This window comes from Nelumbo lutea, chromosome 1 (assembly GCF_056320005.1).
Source record: "Nelumbo lutea isolate HS-2025 chromosome 1, American lotus-T2T, whole genome shotgun sequence".
In the NCBI taxonomy this organism is placed as follows: Eukaryota; Viridiplantae; Streptophyta; class Magnoliopsida; order Proteales; family Nelumbonaceae; genus Nelumbo; species Nelumbo lutea.
Window position 1 is genome coordinate 128,945,317 of NC_142684.1, and position 22,398 is coordinate 128,967,714.

General features: G+C 37.3%; 2 pseudogenes across 1 annotated transcript; one reads left to right on the plus strand and one right to left on the minus strand.

Moving 5' to 3' along the window:
- Window positions 1-3,977: 3,977 nt before the first annotated feature.
- Window positions 3,978-4,073, minus strand: LOC148877506 (U2 spliceosomal RNA; annotated as a pseudogene).
- An 879-nt stretch (window positions 4,074-4,952) lies between these two features.
- LOC148877507 (peptide-N4-(N-acetyl-beta-glucosaminyl)asparagine amidase A pseudogene) lies at window positions 4,953-7,293 on the plus strand (annotated as a pseudogene). Its single transcript, XR_016105375.1, has one exon. The product of XR_016105375.1 is annotated as a peptide-N4-(N-acetyl-beta-glucosaminyl)asparagine amidase A pseudogene (transcript).
- Window positions 7,294-22,398: the final 15,105 nt, after the last annotated feature.

A 22,398-nucleotide genomic window follows, 5' to 3' on the forward strand; every position in this document is an offset into this window, starting at 1 on the left:
AACTATTGTTCATGAATCATGACTTTCATCATCTGCTTCAGGTGAAATATCCAGTGTAGTATCATGCCTTCTTTGTCTTGTAATTTATCTTCTACATCTTGCAAATCCTTAAAACAGATGCACATCTCTATACTTTCATCGTTCATATAGCTTTTCTTGTCGTCTAACACCCTAGCACCTATACTAAAACAAGACTTTCATGGAACTGTAGACACTAGAGGGGTTAATAGATCACGTGCCATGGTAGTAAGAACTGGATAATTTTTTGAATGTTCACTCCACCAGGCTAAAATATCAAAGTTATTTGTTCCATCACCTAAACTAGAAAAGATTGCTCGTAAATAAAAATTAATTTCAGTAAATGAACTTGTTATAGAAGTAATAGATTTCTGCATTCTACTTATTAAATAAAAAAAAAAATTATCTTCTACTACTGGCTCAAGATGAAAAGTAGAAGATGTTAGATATTATACAAGTTGTAGGATTATTTCCTACTTCTTCAGATTCATATAAACTATACATTTCAAATAATAAATTTTTTATTTTTTCTTTTTTATTTCCAATTTCAACATTCATATTTTTACAATATGTTCCAAATAAAATATCTAAACCATCTTTCTTAATCCTAGGATCTAATATTGTATCTACGAAATAAAGGGGAGAAATGCTCTTCCAATATTTTTTAAATTTATTTTCCATTATTTCAACGATACATTTAAATTGTGGATTATTTCTTCTTCTTTCTCATGTGTGGGAAAATGTTTGCTTACATGTCCAGTGCCACCCTTGCTACAATAACTAATGTCCTTTCTACATTTTTGGCAAACAGCTCTTTTTCCCTTCCCCTCAACATCATCTATTTTAAATATTTTCCAAACTGAGCTACTAAACTTGCGGAATTGATTTTTGGAAGAGCCGACCATTTTTTTTAATTCTAAAAAAAATAAAATTAATTTAATTGGACTTACCCGGATTGCCGGTTCAAAATCCCAACTTGATTTCAATGGGTAAAGCCTTTTAACGCCTAAGCCTTCCAAATTACTAACTTGAGATACTTAAGTTGGTTGAGCAAGGCAACAAGCCTTCTTCTTGTTGAAACTTCAATAAAGTTGAGAATTAGAGAATTAGACAATCAGCCAATTAGACTATCAAAGTTCACTCAGATTGTTGAAAATGTATGAGAGAGAGAGAGAAGAGATTAAGAGTATTGTTGAATATTGAATTGGTGTGATGAGAATAATGGTGGAGGATAAGGCTATTTATAGGAATTAAAAATAATTCAATTGCCTAAAATGCCCTAAAAACTAGTTGTTTTTTAGTTGTTGGGAGAGGTATTTTGGTCATTGTAAAGTTATTTATAACTTTACCTAAAAAGCCCCCCCTAAACTTTGGGGGGCATTTGTGTTATTTTTCTCCCCTCCATAAACAAAATACTTAAATACTTAAATATCGAATAGCTATTGGGGGGTATTTATGTAAAAAACCCCCAAAATCTGAAACTAGCCATTGGGGGGTGTCCCCAAGGTCCCTAGACCACCAGACGGCTAGTTTTCAGACGGGCTGAGCGCGGCCCGCTATGGGTCCTACGGGCCATGCCAACCTGTGGACTACGAACCCCTGGCCCAACATGGCATGGACCATTGTGCCGAGCCTAGCACGACCCGTGGGCCATTGTACCGTGCCGGTCCAAATTCATGCCGGGCCGTAGGCACGACCCGATTTACACCTCTAATTTTAACCCCCATTTTACCCACACATATAAACAATGCTTTTCAATATTATATTATACATTTGAAGGAAGTTTGCCAAATCACCACGTTGTGACACATGGAAATCCATGTGGGTGCACGCATTGAGTGCCACGTGGCCCAATGTGCCATTAATAGAAAAAGGAATATTAATAATGATAATAATGACAATAGTAGTGACAATATTAATAAAAAATGATAGTAATAATAATAAAGAAACACCAAGTTTTAATTAATATTATTATTCATATAAAAAATCAAGAAAACAAGACATTTAAGCATATTATTATTCAAATATTTTGACATATTATTATTCACATATTTCAGCCTAATTTTTATTCATATTTCAGGATATTATTTTTCACATATTTCAGCCTATACAATGTGCAATAAAAATCTAAAAAAAAAATAGTATAAAAAAATCATATTAATAAAACCACAATCAACATTCTAATTAAAGGAAAAAAAGTATTGCAAAATACTTTTCACATATTTTGCTCAAAATTCGATTTTGAAAAAAAAAATATTACAAAAAGAGTAATAATAGATAAAAAACAAGGAAGGAGGATGGTCGACCTGATTTCTTTGATGATTCTACGGTGAGAATGGCGTGAACTCGCCCCCCCCCCCCCCCCACCCCAAAAAAAAGACCCTAGATCTGGTAAGCAACAGTGGGAAAAGTGTTTCAGGTGGTAAATAGTTAAAATAAAAAACAAAAATAATCTTGGAAACATGAAAAAAATGGTTCAAAGCATGTAACCGACCTGATCGCCAGTGAGTTTATAGTTGGTTTGGTGGTTGTTGGCCGCTTAGAGACTTAGAGTATAATAGTTTCCGTCATTGGTGTGCTTAGGTTTAGCCGAATGAGGAAGATGAGGGTTTTGAGAACATGTGGGGTTAATATTTTACAAAACATTAAAAACATTTAATACTTTACAAAATAAATAACAAGTTATGTAATAATAGTACTAATTATAATTTTATGGATTATTAAACTCGATAAATAATTAATATTTTAAAATTTTAAATAACAATATTATTTAAATAATTAAATAATATTGTAAATATCTAATTTTAGTTATATCAATTAATAATTATAGAAAATAAATTTTAAAATAACTAATATTTATTAGTAATAATAACATATATTCATTATATATTTATATATACTGAAAATAATATTTATTGTATTTTTTGATAAATATGTTTTCAATAATTATTTATAAATCTATTTTTGTTTTGTTATTAAATAAAAAATTGTCAATAATTATTGGAGATTAAACAACTATTATTAAATTTTGGAATTTAATTTATTGTATTTGTTGAATTTTTTAAATTTATTTTTAGTAATGATGTATTTTTTATAATTTATTGATTAATATTTATAAGAGATTAAACTATTATTTGAGATTACATTATTTATTGAATAATTTAATATATTTTCAGTATTTATTGTATTTTTATTAGATATCTATTGTATTTTCATTATAAATTTATTTTTAATAATTGTGTATTTTTGCTATAAATTTTCAATAATTAATAGAGATTAAACTATTTTTATTTATTTGAGATCAGACTATTAACTTAGTTGAAATTAGGAGTGTTCTAGGATTGGTTCAGTTCGGTTGTAGGTTGTTTCACCAACCAAATCTACCTAGTTATGTCAGGAATTTGTCACTCGAAACCGACTGACCATTAGTGAATACCCGCCAACTCGGGTTGTATTAGTTTGGGTCTATTTTTAGTTTGGTTTGTTTGTTCAAAAGATTTAAACTTAAAAGATAAATTTAAAATTAATAAATTATAGTGATATTATTAATAAATAAATTGAAAAATAAATTTATGATATAAAATATTTTAAACTAAGAAATATGGGAATTTTTCCCACTTTCCTGTAATAAAAAATTATATTTAAAATATAAAATATTAATATATATCTATGATTAGGTCAATTTCAATTTTGGTTGATTTACAAATGGCCAAATTGAAATAGACCTAACTTAGTTGAATTGAAAATTGTTGAACCAAAGCCGATCAGAAATAATAGAAAACCGACCAACTTGGGTCGAGTTCGATCGAATTGGTCACTAAAAAATTAAAATATAAAACAATTATTTATTTTTTTGTATTTCTATTATTTAGCTTTCACTTCATAAAGCCCGTCTCTGCTAGTTTAAATATATGATATATACATTTGTAGAATATGCCAATATGGTATATATAAAATATAAATGTTTCATATGAATATATGAAAAACATTCTTTTCAGATATTAAACTGGAAAGAACATAAACTACACTTTATGTTGGCCAAAAGGCCAATATTTACACAACTTCTGGGACAGGCCCGGCTGAGCAGACCTAGAGTTGCATGGCCTGGGCTCGGCTCACATTACGTGCGGGCTTAGTGCAGATTCGGGCCGGGTCATAACTGATCAACCCTGGTGGTGGTGCCATCTTATTTTACATGTGAATACAATTACTGAAATGTCCCATTTTACTTGTGAATGTACTATTCAAACGCATTTAATTTTCGAGGGCAAAGCCGTGAAGATGTATTCTTTTTATTGTAATTTTCATTTTTCAATTATCTTTAGGCTGCAACTTTTTTTATCTTTTTGACATAGACCATTTCTGCTAAGAATAAGATGTACATTTGAGGCAGGTGGGTCATGTGTCAGACAGTCGGACCATCCAGTCAACCCAGCCCGCTACTCAGAAATAAATGTAAAAACGTAAAATAAAACTTATATTTTAAAAATGCCTTCTGACAACACAAACCTAAAGCAATAAAATGTATAAATATGAATTTGTTTTTGAGATTAAATGGTCAGTGGTGGATTAACATTAAGTGCTCAGAATAATTGGACTTAGACCCCACACTATATTTCAGATATGAGTTATCTCTTATCCACGATAACTCTGCCCCGCAGTCATACATGGAAAACATATTCTCTGTATAATATTATACAGGGGGAGATGGCGATGTGATAATATATGGTGCCTAAATTATTTCTTCAGGAAAATGTGAATCAAATAAATGGCCAGGATTATCTGATCTCTGTATTGTTTAGCACGCACATCAAGTTAGGTGGGTCCGTTTTATTCAAAAAATAAAAAATAAAAAATCAAGCGGGACTCCTACAGTACTACTGGGGACAGACCAGATGAATGGAAAGTTGTTTCAATGGAATAGTAGTAATTTTTCTGCGTAAAAAAAGGATTCCAGAATCCTTTCTACGCTTTCTCCGGGTGGGAAGAATTAGAATCCAACTTGCTCTCTGCTTGCATTGAGCTTGCATATGCATAAATGCAAGCAGAGAGAAGAGTCCTCGGTTGTTATACTTCTACATTGTTTTCTCCATCTCGATCCCTCTCTGTGAAACAGAGACTCACAGAGAGAAGAGGACGACCCAGCCATGGCTTCTTCCTCCATTTTTGCTCTCTTCATTTTCTTCATTTTCCTTCTTCACCGCCCCTTTTCCTCCAATGCAAATCTCCACCAAACAAGACTCTTCGTATCAGAACATGTCTCACAGGCAGCACCCACGGAAGTTCCAATCACTCGTTACTTTGAAGTATCCCGGCCCATCCAAGTACCCAGGACAAAACCCTGCTCTGTTCTTGTCCTTCAACATGATTTCGGCAACACATACGGCCATCCACCTGTTCTTGCTCAGTACAATCCCCCGTTGAACTGCCCATCTCAGGATTTCTCCAAAATCGTCCTCGAATGGAATGCAACCTGTAAAGGAAGACAATTTGATCGCATCTTTGGTCTGTGGTTGGGTGGAGTTGAGCTTCTCCGGAGTTGCACAGCAGAACCTAGAGGCACTGGAATCGTTTGGTCGGTTAAGAAAGATATCACGAGGTACTCATCATTGCTTAAGAACCCCCAAACACTAGCTGTTCATCTGGCTAATATTGTTGATCAAACGTACACTGGAGTTTACCATGTTAACATAACATTCCACTTTTGGCCTGCGGAGGAACGTCCCCGCTTCCAGAAGCCGAATTGGGCGAGTTCGGTCTATGGGTTTGGCTTCCCAGCAGATTTGATATTGCCCATCTCGCGAAATCTGCCTTTGAATGATGGGTTGTGGTTTCTGGTTCAGAACTCGACGGATGTCCAGTTGAAGGAGTTTAAGATTCCTCAAAATGCCTATAGAGCTATTCTGGAAGTTTATGTTTCTTACCATTCTGATGACGAGTTCTGGTACTCCAATCCTCCTAATGACTACATAACTGCAAATAATCTTACTCAGGTTCCAGGAAATGGACCTTTTCGGGAGGTTGTAGTCAGTATTGATGGTACTGTAGTTGGGGCTGTCTGGCCTTCTACTGTGATATACACCGGAGGGATCAATCCTCTGCTATGGAGACCTATCTCTGGAATTGGTTCTTTTGATCTCCCTTCATATGATATTGATATTACTCCATTCCTAGGAAAAGTTTTGGATGGAAAGCAGCATCAGTTGGGGTTTAGTGTAACAAATGCTCTTAGTGTGTGGTACATAGATGCAAATTTGCACGTATGGTTGGATAAACAAAGTGCTAGAACTAAAGGAAAGTTGATTAAATATGATGCCCAACCTCCAGTGATGACCTTAGTTTCGGACTTCAATGGTTCAAATGGAGATTTTCTTATTACAGCAAGTAGGTCTTTTCTTTTGGCTGGATGGGTGAAGTCTTCTCATGGAAACATCACAACCCAATCACATCAATACTTTGCTTACAGGAACACAATGAAGTTTGGGAACAATGGGAATGAGCAGATTGTGAATCAAACAACAGATGTCAATGCCAGTGTTTATTCTAGGCTCCCTTCTCGTTTATATTTTATGGATTTATCTAGAAGGTTTCCCCTTTATTTGTACACTAACTTTGTGGATCAAGGAAATGGCACCTCGACTTCAGTTTCAAACCTGTCCTTAGGATTCAACCAGCAGTTGTTTTCACATGGCCCATTTGGTTTCTCAAGGGGCAATCTCATAAATCTGCAGGCTGCACAGGGTTCTATGATTGTAAAGGGGAATTTGGTAACTAGTGGTCTGGGAAGTACTCAGCAAGTATATACATATGATGGTAAAGATGGATGCTACTTTAGGAAAGTGAGCAGTAGAAACTATACCATCCTCTATGATCAAATAGAAAGGAGTTGCAAAAGAAAGCGACACCCAAGCTTGTTTCTTGGAGTCAACAAGAGGCCATTTCCCACTCGGAGGAATTTACTTGCATCAGATTTACATGATCAAGAGAAGCAAGTTTAGATCTACCAACCTGGTTGATTATTGGTTGCTCCATTTGAAATGCTCTAGTGAAGCTTTGCCAATCAAAATAAATGTTACAGTTGAGATTTTGTATATCTTTATTACTATTTTCTAGTTAATTTTCAAGGATATCTAAGTTTATATTTAGTATTCATTTCAGTCTAGATTGAAAGATACCTACTTTCTTTCCTCTTGTATTGAGGTCTCTTCCCCCTCCTCTCTTTTTAAATAGATTTATTCTTAATTATAAAAAAAACATTTTTTAGATTAGATTGTATTCATTTCCTACAAAAAAAGTCAATGACACTTTTCTTAATTGAATAACTGCCCAAAATATTGAACTTCCACTAAGATGTTGTGAGGGATGAAATCTAAGACCGGCATCTTTTGCAGACTGTCCACTCTCAGACCTGAACCTATGTTCTAAACTTCTAATGTTTGTAACCCTGATGTTTTATCCTTGCACCAGAAATGGTCCATGGTTCTAGATTGTTGTCTACATATGAAGGGGACAAATACAGGCACAGAACTGCTGATATGTGGTTGGACTTCTACGGTAAGACAAGATGTGTATTTGTCTTTTGATAAACTCTAGACTTGTGTTAAATAACTGTTTAGAAGCAAGGTAGAGGCCTTCATCATGGGGCAGTAATACTGTTTTCAGAGAACATATACTGATCCTTTCCTCCTATGCTGTTACATTGTTGTATGCATATTATGTGTGTAGACGAGAACTCTCACCATTATTTACCTTGTGGTTCAAGGAGCTTCTGAACCAGAAATTCTGGATATAATGAAAAGATATATGGTGAAAAAGCTATTAGCTACTTTAAGGGGCTGTTTGGCATCATTGCCTTTTCCTGGAGCAATTGCACCACATCAGAAAAAAATGGTGCTCCAGGAAACGGACATTTGTTTGGAACCGTTTTTCCATAAAAAGCGGTGCTCCAAGCCATGCCTTGAAAATCGGGAAGCCATGACTTGGAGCAATGCCAAATTTGGTGTTTCCTGGAGCTGCAGCTCATTGCTGCCAACAGGGCAGTGATGTGGCACTGGATAATAGGTACCAGTGCTGAAAACGTTTCCTGGAGCAGTGGTACCAAACAGAAAAAGTTGCTGTTGCTCCAGGAAACGTCCTATCTGGCAGCAACGATTCCAAACAAAAATAAAGGCACCGAGAAAATGGTGCTCCAAGCCGCTGCAACTGCACATCAATGCCAAACATATACTAAGTTATTTTCTCATTGGTTCCATTTTCATTTGATATATATATCCAATTTAAAATATTGCATTACAAAATGCAATGCCAGAGTTGTAATATTTTTGCTTGTTAGTACATAATAACTAGGTAAAAAGGTAAAATACCTACAGGTCAAAATAAAAGGCAAGGGACCTCAAAATGAATAAAATGCTATTGCTAATTATCTTTGACCAATACAGGATTGAACAATCATACCCCTCATTAAAGGCCGCTTCCCCTTTAATATTTTATTTTCTTGATTTCCTTTTCTTGACCTCTTCTTAAAGTGCTTTGAACTTTATGAAGTCAAAATTCTATTCTTTAATCTTCTTTTTAAAGTAAGATGATCTCTATAGTTGTAGGAAAGTTGTGGAAGAATTCTAGTTATGAAGAATTTCTTGGTTTTTATTTTGACAGAAAATCCAACAAAAAAATCCATAAAAAGTTATGCTCAAACATGATAAGGCCTGGAAAAACAATATCAGAACCTCCCATGGGATTTCTTAAAATGAGAAGAGACTAGGTTTTTATTGAAGTCCTATACCTTTTCCCTCCAAATGGCTGTCTTTCATTTGCACAATCAGGTGCATTTTGATCCATGAAGTGAACGACTATGATGCTTTTCTATTATGGCAACTGAGCTTTTCCTGACCTTGGAAAGGGGCCCAGTAATCTCCATTTTACATTTTTTACACAAAGAATTGTCCTCTGTTTCTATCAGACCTTGTGACTTGAGCTGCTTTCTTGTGTCACCATGACAAATTGTGTTGATAATTAATATTCTTTAGGAATGGAGAAGATTTTTGTGGAAATTCTTCTTATGAATTATGTTGGTTGCAGCTATAGTAGTGATTAACTTGATAATTATCCTCTACCCTTGAAGAATTCAGCAAGTATACAAGATGTATACTAGCAAAATAGCTTGAGTATAGAAATAAAGAAAGATCAAAAGATTGTGAAAGGAACAAAGAGTTGCAGGAGAAAAAGAATTTTCAACCCCCAATTCTAAACATGGCAATATGTACAAACTGTTCAGAAGAACCTTCAGAATAAACAATTAAAACTTAAGGCTGTGTTTGGTTCGAAGGAAAAAGTAGGGAAAGGAAAGGAAAGGTAGGGAAACCCAAACAGGGTTTGTAAAGGTTTCCCTACCTTTCCTTTCCTTTCCCTACTTTTTCCTTTAAACCAAACATAGCCTAAAAGATAAGTAAACTAACCCCATATGCACCAAAGCCTTCACCATCTCCATCCAAAGGCCAACTGGGTAAGAATCCCATCTGAAAAAAAAAAAAAAAAAGAAAAAAGAAATTCATCCATTCTACCTTACACCCCTCCCCATAAGGAACCTAGTCTTGACCCTACCCTTGGCTTCCTCCCCTTTTTCCTATCCTTCCTCCCCACCCGAGCTTTTTTTTTTCCTTTTTGTGAAACCACCTGAACTTAATGCTGAACAATTTGCTCCACCTTGTCCAATTGGTGAACCTCATTCAGTTGACTCTCCTCTTCGGTCTTCATCTGCCTTTCCTCTTTCCCTAAGCTTCCCCGCATCTCAGCTACTTCCTCATTGACTTCCAGATTCATCTTCCACACCCATCAAGTTGTATTCTTTGTCTAGCATGCAACTTCAAAAGAGATTAGAATATAATTATACTCTTGCACTTGATAGTTGATAATTGTCTAATTTTAAGGGGTGCACAACAATGTGAATGGTTTTGGTTTCTAAAACAAAAACGACTGCCTCATCCCCAAGCAATCTTTAGTCATCCCAACGTACTGAACTTTTATATGATCTCATCTCTCTCCAACTAAAAGAAATACATCGAAAAGAATGGGAAGTGTCATACAAATTATAGAGCTCTCATCCTCCTTGGGCCTTAAGCTCAGTTTGGAAGGAGCACATATACAGATATATAGAGTGCAAAACCTTGTATTTTGTATGTATCTGTACTCTTTCCAAACTGAGCATTTGGTGAAAACCAAATGCACCGAATGCTGTTCATTTCTGAAGCTAATCAAATGACAATTACTCTTATCCCCAGTCAGCCCTGTACGGAAAGTCATAAATACTGCTGATATGTATAGGTGAAAAAGAGAATGAAAAAAATAGTCAATAGGAATTCACCATTGCACTTGCAAATTCAGTCCAAATTCATGTCTTTCGGCAGAATTGTCACATTCACCATTGCACTTTGCTAACACCTAACGTTATCGTGTTTGGTAGTGTGGGCATATTTTGGGCTCGATTTTCAAACAAAAAATGCCCACGACCCAAGAAAAACGTGTACAGACGTTTTTCAACCATTTTGCTGTTCGGAACCGTTTGTTCCATGTAGGACGAAGTAGCAACGTTTTTCAAGTTATTTTGTTTGGTAAGGTAATTTTGATTACTGTTTTCCATGCACAAGATGGGCAATATTGTATGTGGTGATGCATGGTTAACCATGTACCGCCATTTGTTTGATGCCGTTCTAATGGTCTAGATGTCCCATATCGCTGCTTTATATTATTTACTACTTAAGTTCAAATCCAACGGTTAAAATCGGTTTTGGATTAGATCCAATGACGACAAGTCGACCCCATTTTGGACCGCCACTGCTAGCCCTTGGCTGGTCCTGCAGTTGCAGATGGTTATATCTACCGCGATGAAACCTTGCCCAACTACGGGCTGTAGAAACGTGGGAAACACAGTTAAAAGTGATAATATAGCAGTGAATTTAATGATCAGAATCAGCTTGCTTACCCAAGGTTGCAAAGTTGAATGTAATCCAACAATCGCCCACGCCGTGGTTTCTTATGAGAATAGTCTGGTTAATTCCATCTCTGGTCATCATTAAATTCTTCTTGTTTTTTTTTTTCAAAAAAAATGGCACAAATATATTAAGAATTTAAAGTTACATGCTGTGAATGTTTGGAGTTAAAGTGTAGCGTAAAGTGGCCTTTACAGGCTAAGTAAGCTAAAAGATGAACTGTTTGGTTGTGTTGTCTCATAATATCTACAAACTTTATAAATACAAAAGAGTCTATTAGACGTCTCAAATGTCTTCTATGCAGCTGCTCGAACCAGAAGGATACTCAATCAGTATTTGCTAGCTCTAATAAAGTTGTATTATCTGTATATACCAAAAGATGGGAGATGCCATTGGAAAGTGTCGTCCGTAGTCTACTTAGAAGGGCTCGAATTTCGGCATCACAACTGGTAAGGGCCCAAAAAAGTCTGCCTTCAGTGATGGTAAAATGCTCGTGGGGATGTTGGAGGACGAACCCTCGTCCTGCATTACCTGTAGCTGTATCAAAAGAGCCATCAGTGTACAGAGTGGGAAGCTCATTTTGCCTTGGTTGATCCCGATGATGATGCCTAGGCTGAGTTGATGAAAGCTCCACGTGATAACTTATCGCTGAGTTTACCACTTGAGTAGGGCGGTTGCATGGCATTTTCAAAAATCTATTTATTCCTTGCTTTCCATATGAAATATATAATTATAGAGAATTTACTAAGACATATTAGAGCTAAATGTTTACCTAGATGAGAGCACAAGGAAGTGTATCAATTCATGATAATGACATGAATGGGGAGTTGAGATATGCTTGAAGGGTTTAAACCAATCTGAGCACCACACCAAACTACTGGAGCAAAAGAGAAACTTAATAGTTTTTTGATAGATAAAGAGGAATTAAATTAGACACAATCAAATTCACCGAAGTCCAACCAACTGGGTAAGTTTTTCCGGTACCAAAAAATTTGCGAGTGCTTGGCCTCTCGGGCGAACCTATGAGCAACTGAGTTGTTGATGGTGGTGAAGTTTTCACTCCCATCTTGGCTCACAACCATGATGTCCCTCACCAATGTTACTCTAGAGAAGCTTCCTCCAACCAACATATTCATAAATCTCTCGATTGTGTCTTGATATTCTTAAGGGTAGGTGTCTATGTCAAACAACTTTCATGTCTGAAAATATGAGCTTCCTTTTCGCCTTTGGTTTCAATTTCTTCCTTTGTGTTTGTGAATCCAACAACTAGTGAACTATTGGAAGGGTTATAAATCAGATTTGACATGGCCGAACCAGGTTTAATGGCTGGCCAAATTTTCAAAAATTTTCTAACCCAACTTGGGAACCAATTCGTTGATGATTTTGAAATTTGAAATTTTGGGGTCGATTTTGCGTTGAACCAGACTAGATTTGAAACCCAAATTAAAAATGATCATACCTGATACGAAAACCACAAAGTGCAGCTCCCAAAGTAGTAGTTCATTCCCAATATCAATCCCAAAATCTGCCTCTAATTGAAATTGGCGCATTGTCTATGTGAAGCCAATTCAACAACACCATTTCAGTAAAATCTGGTCTCCAACTTTCTTGGATCGAAGAGGGTATATGAATTTGATGTGCCCTGATGTTTTTTTTTCTTGCAAAAGCACAATCAATGACTAATAGAAATCAACCATTTCCAAATCTAGGTTGAATTAGGGCTTCTGTGAGACAAGGGAAAAGAGAAGAGAGCAAGAGAATGGAGAGAATTAGTTGAATTAGACTCTATCTTTAATTGATAAGCATTTTTCTCTTAAGAGGACAAGTGCTCCATACCCAAATTTATGCCCATTTTCAACCCAAGTCACATGACAACTTAACTAATCATATTAGTAATGATCCTTATGCCCATTTTCTCTAATGATTCACATCCCAAGGTGTTGTTGCATGGCCACTTTAGGTTTGAATATTGTATGGCGCTCGACCCACAAAGGTCTCATACAAGTCCATAAGGGTTCGGCCCTACCTCTAGAAAATATTATGCCTTATTCACTACTCAGGGCACTGAAAAGAGGTGCAAGTCAAGTGGATTGGGCTGGGTTTATGGTCAACTCAGGTCCAACCTTAAAATTTGGACTTAAGGCCTGAACATAGAGTGAACTCAAGGTCAAGCTCAATCTTTCCAACTTGAGCCCAACCCGTACTATAATTTGATGCACTCAGGTTGGGCTCGGGCCCAAGCAGGGTTCGAGTTGGTCAATGAATCCACTCTAAAATGTATATATGTATGCAAAATATGTATGTATATAAGTAAATATGTATACAAATGAATATTTATACAAATATGTATGTATATACATGTAAATATATGCAAAAATTACATATATACATATGTATTTATTAATATGTATAGTTGGGTTGTGCTTGGGCTACCTAAGGGCTAGGCTCAAGCTCGACCCAATAAATAAAAAGCCTGACTTCTTGGACCTGAGCCCAACCTATGTACCAAAAATCCAAGCCCATCTCGTGTAAAATTTTAGGCTAGGCCAGTTCAAGCTCAAGTTGGACCCGCACAAGTTGCACCTAAATGATCAGCTTGGGCTCAGTTTGGCTCTAACATTTACACCTAAATGATCATTGAATTCAACCACTCTATGAAGACCTAAGGCTAATGATAATGGACTTATGTAAGATAAAGTTCATCAGGTAATCAGCCCTATAATGGTCTTTTACACCAAACATCTCGGCCCATAATCATTAGAACACTACCCACAAGGAAGGACCTCTTCATTGATCATAAAATGTAGTGTCACATTCTATGGTCAGATGGATCCCAAGATTAAAACCTTTTGCAAAATGTTTTTCTTAAAATAGTAATATAGCTTATAAATATATTTTGTAAATCAGATTTCAAATACAATTGAAATCATCTATCGATAATTTAGATTTCCATTAGAGAGAACATAAAGCCTAATATTCACTTTGTCTAACAAAGGATTTGATCCTATCACTATGGTTACCCACTCAAGTAATTTCTCAAACTACCCTAACATGCCCAACTATTTAACTCTTGATGGATCTCATTGCTTAGCACATCAAAGACAACTTAGTCCAATACCTAGTGTAGTATCATAATCAAGTCTAGAGTTAAGTGCAACTTTTCAGTTTTACCCATCTATCTCCAAGGTCCAGGGCATAATTAGAAATTGGTTCGGGTTCAATGTTTCTTCTAAACACCCACTAGTTGTGCTTGGGATCCAACTCTAGAAGTTGAGACAAGATGCTCCACCAGTTCAATAGCACACCAATGTTAACCTTATTAGGATAAATTCCCCAAGTTTATCTAATGGTGGAGAACATTCTAAACTATCACGAGTCTCATAAGTATCTAGTTTAAGGAGTAATTCAAAGAAAATATACCGATTAGAACATGAAGCAATAATGTACTTTATTCATTCAATAATAGTGGTTTATGTAGATCAATCTGATTAGAGCTAAGGGCATACATTGTCTAATATGAAAAAGGCTAGAGAAACGCTATATAGCTTGATGTCACTGGAGAGAGGCATGGGCATGCCATTTTTGAGTCTCCATGCCGATGTTGTCACTTGGATGCCAGTAGAACAAGTTTGTTGATTAATCAATATAGCACTAAAATAACTGCGAAAGACAAATGAGAGAAGGAGAGAAGAACAATGGATCAGTGTTTTGTTCTCAATGTAAAAGATGATGAATAATGTTTTTTGAAGGGTGTTTTTGACATTTTAAAAATTTTAAACTGCACATGTCATCATGTGATACAGATAACTGACGAACTAGTAACGACATATAGTAGATTAGCATGCTTTGAAAGTTCAGGTACTAAATTGTTGTGTTTTAAAGTTTGGGGACCAAAATGGTAGTAGACCCAAAGTAAAAGATACTAATTAGGAATTTTCCCTAAAAAGTTAAAATGAAAAAAAAAACATTTTTATCGATAAAAAAACAATTTTTTAAAATTTCAGAAAAACAAAATACAACATTACTCTATGGATAAGTGGAGGCATAACATCAAATACATCCAAATTCTAGGCTATCCGCAACAAAATTCAAAATCCATAATGCTAGGTACACTTCTGCCCTCAGGCAAATCAGATTTGGTTCTCACAAGATCGTGCTCACACCATTCCCACAGTTCCTTGTAGCCTTGCAGTGGAATATATTTTCATGAAAAAAAAAAAAAACATACAAGTACAGATATTCCCAATGTATGGCTGTAAATGACTGAAAATGGTGTAAACAGTATTGTGAGCACTGAATCCTATCTCCGGCCCAGTGCACCCATTGTTGATGCCCATTATTGGCAAATCAATCCATTTACTGATTTCAAAATCCACCTGAACAATCAGTTCAAATTGACTACTGAAGTTCAAACAGTTGAAATTGAGAAGTTCAAATTTCTAAAATAAGAATCTGAGCATCCTAACAATATTCCAACCTGCATTTTGATGCTAATTTCAACCCTTTAGGCTTAGTTTGGAAGGAGTACAAATACAAATATGTACAGTGCAAAACTTTGTATTTTGCATTATTTTGTATGTATTTATACTGTACATATTTGTATTTGTACTCTTCCCTAACTCAGCCTTACGTGCAATTGGTTCATATTATGATAAGCATAATGTGGTATTTACCTTGGAAACTTGTACAACCATTTCAGTGGTTGTTTGTGATGTATACCAACTCCATCCTCTAGCCAGAAAGTATGTAATTAACCCACCCATATTATGAAATACTACATATACGTAAAATCGTGCATAAATACGTAGTGAATAATTCGTGAAATTTCACTATTTGTGCTTGCAAGATTACAACCCACAAACATCTCGCGTGTACTGTAGCACCCACAAACATGAACATCCAAGAATAAGCATCCCATAGCTTTCTAGTCTTTTAGACCATTCCATAGACTTGTTTATTTCATTTATTTAGTAGGTGTTTGGCATCGATGCCATTTTTGGAGAAAACGGTACCACGTAAGCACCACATTAGAGAAAGCGATGCTTCAAACAACACCTTCTTGTTTGGGAATCGGAAAAGTGTGGTCTGGAGCAACGCCACATTCAATATTTTCTAAGAAAACAGTGCATTGCTGCCAACGGTGCAATGATGTGACATCATCTTGGACATTGGATAATATAGACCATGTTGAAAATATTGCTACCGGCACTGGTTTTCTCAAAAAACAGCCTATGTAGCAGCACCGGTTTCTAAGCAAAAAATAAGCATCTTACAACTCCACATGTCAAACACCATTTTTCTCGGTAAATGGTGTGATGTTCCCATCACCTATGCCAAACACCTACTTAATTTAAAAACTTTAACAAGTTGTGGCTCATCTTGAAGTCACCTTCCTATTATTATTTCTAAACTAGTATAAAGTTTTCTTACCTCTCCACATCATTAATTTTAGTTCCACCCCGTAAATTTAAATCAATCCATGGGCAGGATTCAACTCACTCCTATGAAGGCCCCTTAATATTTTTGTCAGAAAAAATATCATTATTAATATTATTAATTTGGTATCCCCTGCACATGTCCTTGCAGGGCATAGTTTAAAGGTTAAACCCAAAACATTTTGTGTAAGGCAAAGGGCCCATCAAATATAATTGTCCCTCATGATGCAAAGTTGCGCTTTATATGTTGTACCAAGAACATTCATTGTCCATTCGCAACCCATGAAATCAAGACCCAACAGTTTATGGGGTGCGTGACTGGGAGCCTTCAACCCGATTAAGAGGCAGCTAGTGGGGGCCCAAAACGTGTTCGATATATGTCCGATTTTGCACGAGGAAACAATTTCAAGGCAGTTTTATTTATTTGTGGTTTGGTTTCATTCCACAATTCTATTCTCCATTTTGATTGGAAAATAAATGACTATGATAGTATTTGGTTTTATTGCCATTTATCAAAAAATTGGCACTAATTCAACACCAAGTAGCGCATGAAAGTGCTACAAGAGCTAGTTGGGGTCACCCTGTGTCAAGTAGGGGTGTTAATGGTATTGAAAATCTGATTTCAAATTTGATATTCGACATAATCAAATCGAATTCGATAATTCAAATATCTAATAGGTCGAATTCGGATATGACCTGATTCGATTCGATAAATATCCGAATTCAACTGATTATTTAATTCTTATATATAATGTATAAAATATTTTATATATTTTATATATAATAATTAAGTTATATAAATAATTTATATTTATATACTTTATATCAATAAAACATTTATTTATATATTTATTAATTATCTAAAATAATTAATTAATCGAATTCGAATTGAATCGAATCGAATATTCTAATATTTAATCGGATTCGAATTCGGTATTAATTTTCAATATCTGTCGGATATCGAATCGAATTCGGATATCGGATTCGAATTTAGACATTGCTTGATCCGATTCGAATTCGATCCATTTACACCCTAGTGTCAAGCTCCATGGCTGATTTCCTTGGACCATGTCAACATTGCCCAACGCAGCTGCGATGAGGGAAGACACACTGAGGAGATAGAGTTCTACGCAGACAAGGAAGCATACCCCGCAGAGGAAAGGGGAACCTCCCGAATACCTCGACGGGTGACCTCATCTTGACAACCCTACAGACCTAATCCAACTACAACACGGATGTGCAGCTATATAAAGGCCTTTCCCCCTCAAGGTGAAGAACTTTTGACTCTCAAATCACTTCAGCACTCATTGCATTCACCTCGGTCCAGACTAGTCAACCCTTTTCAGCTCGCCCCAACCGTTCTCCTATCTTTTTACTGACTTAAGCATCGAAGTGAGTACACGGGGAACAATTCCTATGGCCTTTAATTGTTCTTGTGCTTGTAGATCACCTTTGTGCACATCTTCGTCCTTCCACCTTGGCCTCGTCTAGTTGGCAAGGCTATCTGATTATGTCCTCGGTTCGAGCCATATCGGATCAAACAACATCAGATTGGCATTGTCTATGGGATAAGCACAAAAACCCTATTCCCTACTTCATCTCTTATTGTGCACCGAAAACAACCATGCTTAAGAACACTTTTAACCGCTCTGAAGCATGCTCTCCATCTCGAGGATCCCACTCACTGCGTAGCTCCCCTCCGCGAAAGGTCCAACCACAAGCACAGGTCAACCCTGCCTAATTCAACACCCTGCAACAGAAGGTCGATTGACTCATCACCATGATGGAAACGCTAGGACAACTAGGACAAGCCCCTTTAGCTGCTCTCCTCATTGTACAAGTGCCTGCGACGGTTGATCTTTGGACCAAGGACCCCAAAAGGCACTCTTCAAACCAGTAGAAGACTAGACCATAACATGAGCAGCCCCCAACTGTCTCGGAAATTCGACTCTCAACCACGGACATGAGCCAATGATGCTCACAATTGGTCCCACCACACTAGCACCAAGCTCCCTGCTAAAAGTGCAACTTGGCTAACGCTCACATCAATCCCCAATCTCACTGGCTGAGCCCACCTCAATTCGAGACCGATGAACAACACCCAAAGTAGAGAAAGCAACAAACGCTAGCCCAATAGACCAGAATGCAAGAGTTAGGAGCCTATGACAAATGTTGGATGAGGTGGAGCGCAACTAGGCAGATCGCAATGTGGCCCCTCCAACGAATAGACATAGCAGAGCTGCACCCAGGTAAAGAGCTAGTGTTTGTGCAAGAGGTCATGGATGAGCTCCCTCCTCCCGAGTGGTGGCCCTCGCAATTCAAAAAGTACGATGAAACCTCAAACCCAAGTGATCACCTTGAGGGGTTCAAAGCGATGATGATGCTCCACGACTCGTCTAAAGGCCTCATGTGAAAGGTCTTCATCGCAACCCTTTAGGGTGTTGCCTAGACGTGGTACACCACATGAGAGCAACATGAGAACCAGTTCCTAGCACAGTTAACAATTAGCTGAAGACCTCGGCTAGCCTCATGTAAGTATGACAGAAGGAAGGGGAGGGATTACTTGACAAGGTTCAACACCAAGGCCCTCCAAGTCCAATGTTTGCACCAGTCAATAACCGTAGTTGCCATTGTGAAAGATTGTGCTCATCTAATTCAGCTTCACTTTGGGAAAGAGCCCTCTAGTGACTCTAACCACACTCATGGCACACATACAGACGTACATGAATATTGAGGAAACCCAAGCACTGCGTAGGCAAGAAGAAGAAGCTTGGCATGATCAAAAGCATCGAGATTGGGACGACGGAAAGGTAGACCTTGACAACAAGAGGTCAGACCGCCATGGAGACCGTAGACCGAGGACCCCACTGTTACACAGTGTATGCCCTTAGCTCCAATCAAATTGATGTACTTGATAACATTTATTGTAAATGAATAAAGTGCATAATATATTCATTGGATTTGGTGTGTTTCTGTGTAATACCCTTAAACTAGACACTATTGATACTTGTGTTAGTTTAGAATCCTCACATCCATTAGATAAATCTGGGGAGATTTATCCTGCCATGGCTGACACTAATGTGTCGCCAAGTTGTTTGGGGTGGCTTGTCTCAGCTGCCAAGGTGAGACCTGAAGTACATGCAATGTAGGTTTCTCGAAACCCTGAACTAGACCAAATTCCAATATTGCCTTGGACCTTGGAGATAGATGGGCAAAACTGGAATATTACACATGACCCTTAGACTCGATTATGGTACTTCACTAGGTGTCGGATTGGGCTGTCTTTGATATGCCAATCAGTGAGATCCTTAGAGGGGGTCAAAACTTGGGTATGTTGGGATAGTTCGAGAATTCATCTGAGTGGTTGATCATAGTGACAGGATCAGCCCCTTTGTCAGATAAAGTGAATGATCGGGGAATGCACTCTCTCTGATGGAAACCTAAACTGCTGACAGTGGATTCCAAATGTATTTGAAATTTGGTTTTGCAAAATATACTTATATAGAAATATACTTATATATTATGGTTTCAAAATTGTTTGTAAAAAGGTTTTAATTCCAATGATCCATGTGAGTAGAAAGTGTAGCACTGTACCCTGCAGCCAAGGGAGATGTCCTCTCTTGTCGGGTAGTATTTGATCATTAAGGGTTGAGAGGTTAAATGTAAGACCATTAAGGGTAATACCTGATGGGTTAATCTTGCATCTGCCCACAGTCCTAGGGTTTTCATAAGGTGGCTGAACCCAAGGACCATTTAATGTAAACTTTGGGCCCATAAGAGCCCATGGTGATGGACTCAGGGGTTCACTATGTCCTATAGTGAATTCGGCCAAGCCTTGTAATAGAGGCTGGGCTGAACTCATGTAGCTGATGTGTAGATCGATGTTAGGGTCCCACGCCATACAAAGAGAGCCAAGTTAGCCAACAGATTAAAGGGTAAGTGAGCCATGTGACTTAATGGGCCTAAAGCCCATTTTGAACTGGGTTTAAATCAGTTAATTAAAAGGGGGAGAAATCTGATTTATAACCTGATTGGGATTAGCTGAAGGATAAGATAAGTCTTATCCATTTAAGAGTCCAGATCCAAATATCAGATTTGGATCAAGAAACTCTCTCCTAACTGGATTCAATAACCTGTAGAATTATCGCCAGTTCTTGCCGCCCCTCCCCAGTTCGATTTCCACTTATGGAATTGATCAAGAAAGGTTCTTGATATTGTTTCTTGCTAGAAGAAACAATCTAAAGTTGTGCTCACCAGCTCGTGTTCAATTCTTACTGAAGAAGCATCCTGTTGATCCTATTTCACCACACACTGTATCATCTTCAGTGAGGCGGATTTTGGTCTTCTTCTTTGGCGTGAATACTTACATTGGGAGTTCTTATTACTTCGTATCAAGTATATCTCTCACTTCCCTTCTGGTTTCAAATCAAGTCCAGTTTTGACGAACCTTGAAAATGCAATTTTCTAAATTAGGGAATATGATTCCCAGATGGGGAAAAAGAAATTTTTGAAATTCTGCCCAACCTTCCTGCAGGGTTCAGCCATCCATATGAGGGATCTTCCATCCCTTCACCTGAAGGGATGAGATATCCATCGTATGGACGCCCGAATTTTGCAGGATAGAATGGGTGAATTTCAAAAATTTCTCTCCACCCTAATAGGAATCGTATTCCCTATTTTAGAAAAATCATATTTTTCAACAATCAATCTTGAACCAAAAACCGAACCAAATTTGAACAAAAGCAGTAGGAAAGGGATATACCTGATACAGAGAAAAAGTATCTCCCAATGGAGGAGTTCGCGCCCAAGGAAGAAACCAAAAATTGCTCCTACTGAAAATGGCGCAGTGCAAGATGGAGCAGAATCAGCAACGTTCTTCAAAAGAACCAGATCCTTCGCAAAAATCAGCTGGACAGCACGTGAGCACTACTTCCAATCAGCCCTTTCACAAAGAAATGATATCAAGATCCAATCTTGATCCTCCTACTAAGAATAGGAGATTGAACTGCAGATATGGCGGCAGCAGGAAGGAGGCGGCAAGAAAGAATTTTCACAGAGGTGCTGAATTCTTTATTCTGTGATTTCAGCTCTGAAAAGAATGTGAATATGAATCTACTAAAGGCTGCCGCCCCCTCATCCTTTTATAAGCTTAAAGGGATCAGCTCCAAATCCTATTAGGAGTTGCTTATCCAAATCACATTTGGATCAGCCCTCTCCTAATCCTATTAGGAGGTTTCCATATCTGAATTTATATTCAGATTTGGACTCTCTAAGTGGATAGGGTGAGACCCTATCCTATCTGCTAATCTAATCTCATAATTCTCCCCTTATTTAACTGATCAAATCAGCCCAGTTTGAAATAGGCTTTAGGCCCATTAATAGTATATGTGCTCACTTAGCCTTCCAAACTGTTGCCCGGTTGGGCTTTTTTATATGGCGTGGGACCCAAACATTGATCTACACATCAGCCACATGGGTTCAACCCAGCCTTTGTTACAAGGCCTGGCCGAATACACTGTTATGGATAGTGCACCCCCTGAAACCCATCACATGGGCTCTATGAGCCCAACATTTACCCTAAGTGGTCCCTGGGCCAAGCCACCTTATAACACCCAAGGACTGTGGGCAGATGCAAGATTAACCCATCAGGTATTACCCTCAATGGTCTTACACTTAACCTCTCAACCCATAATGATCAAAAACTACTGGACGAGAGAGGACCTCTCCCTCGGCTGCAAGGAACAGTGTTGCACTCTCTGCTCACATGGACCCCAGGAATTAAAACCTTTTCAAACGTTTAGAAACTGTAATATATATACTTTTATATCTCATATAAAATATATTTTGCAAAACAAATCTCAACGATTGAAATCGGCTGACGGCAATCTTGGTTTCCATCAGAGAGAGTGCATCCCCGATCATTACCTTTGTCCGACAAAGGGGTTGATCCTGTCACTATG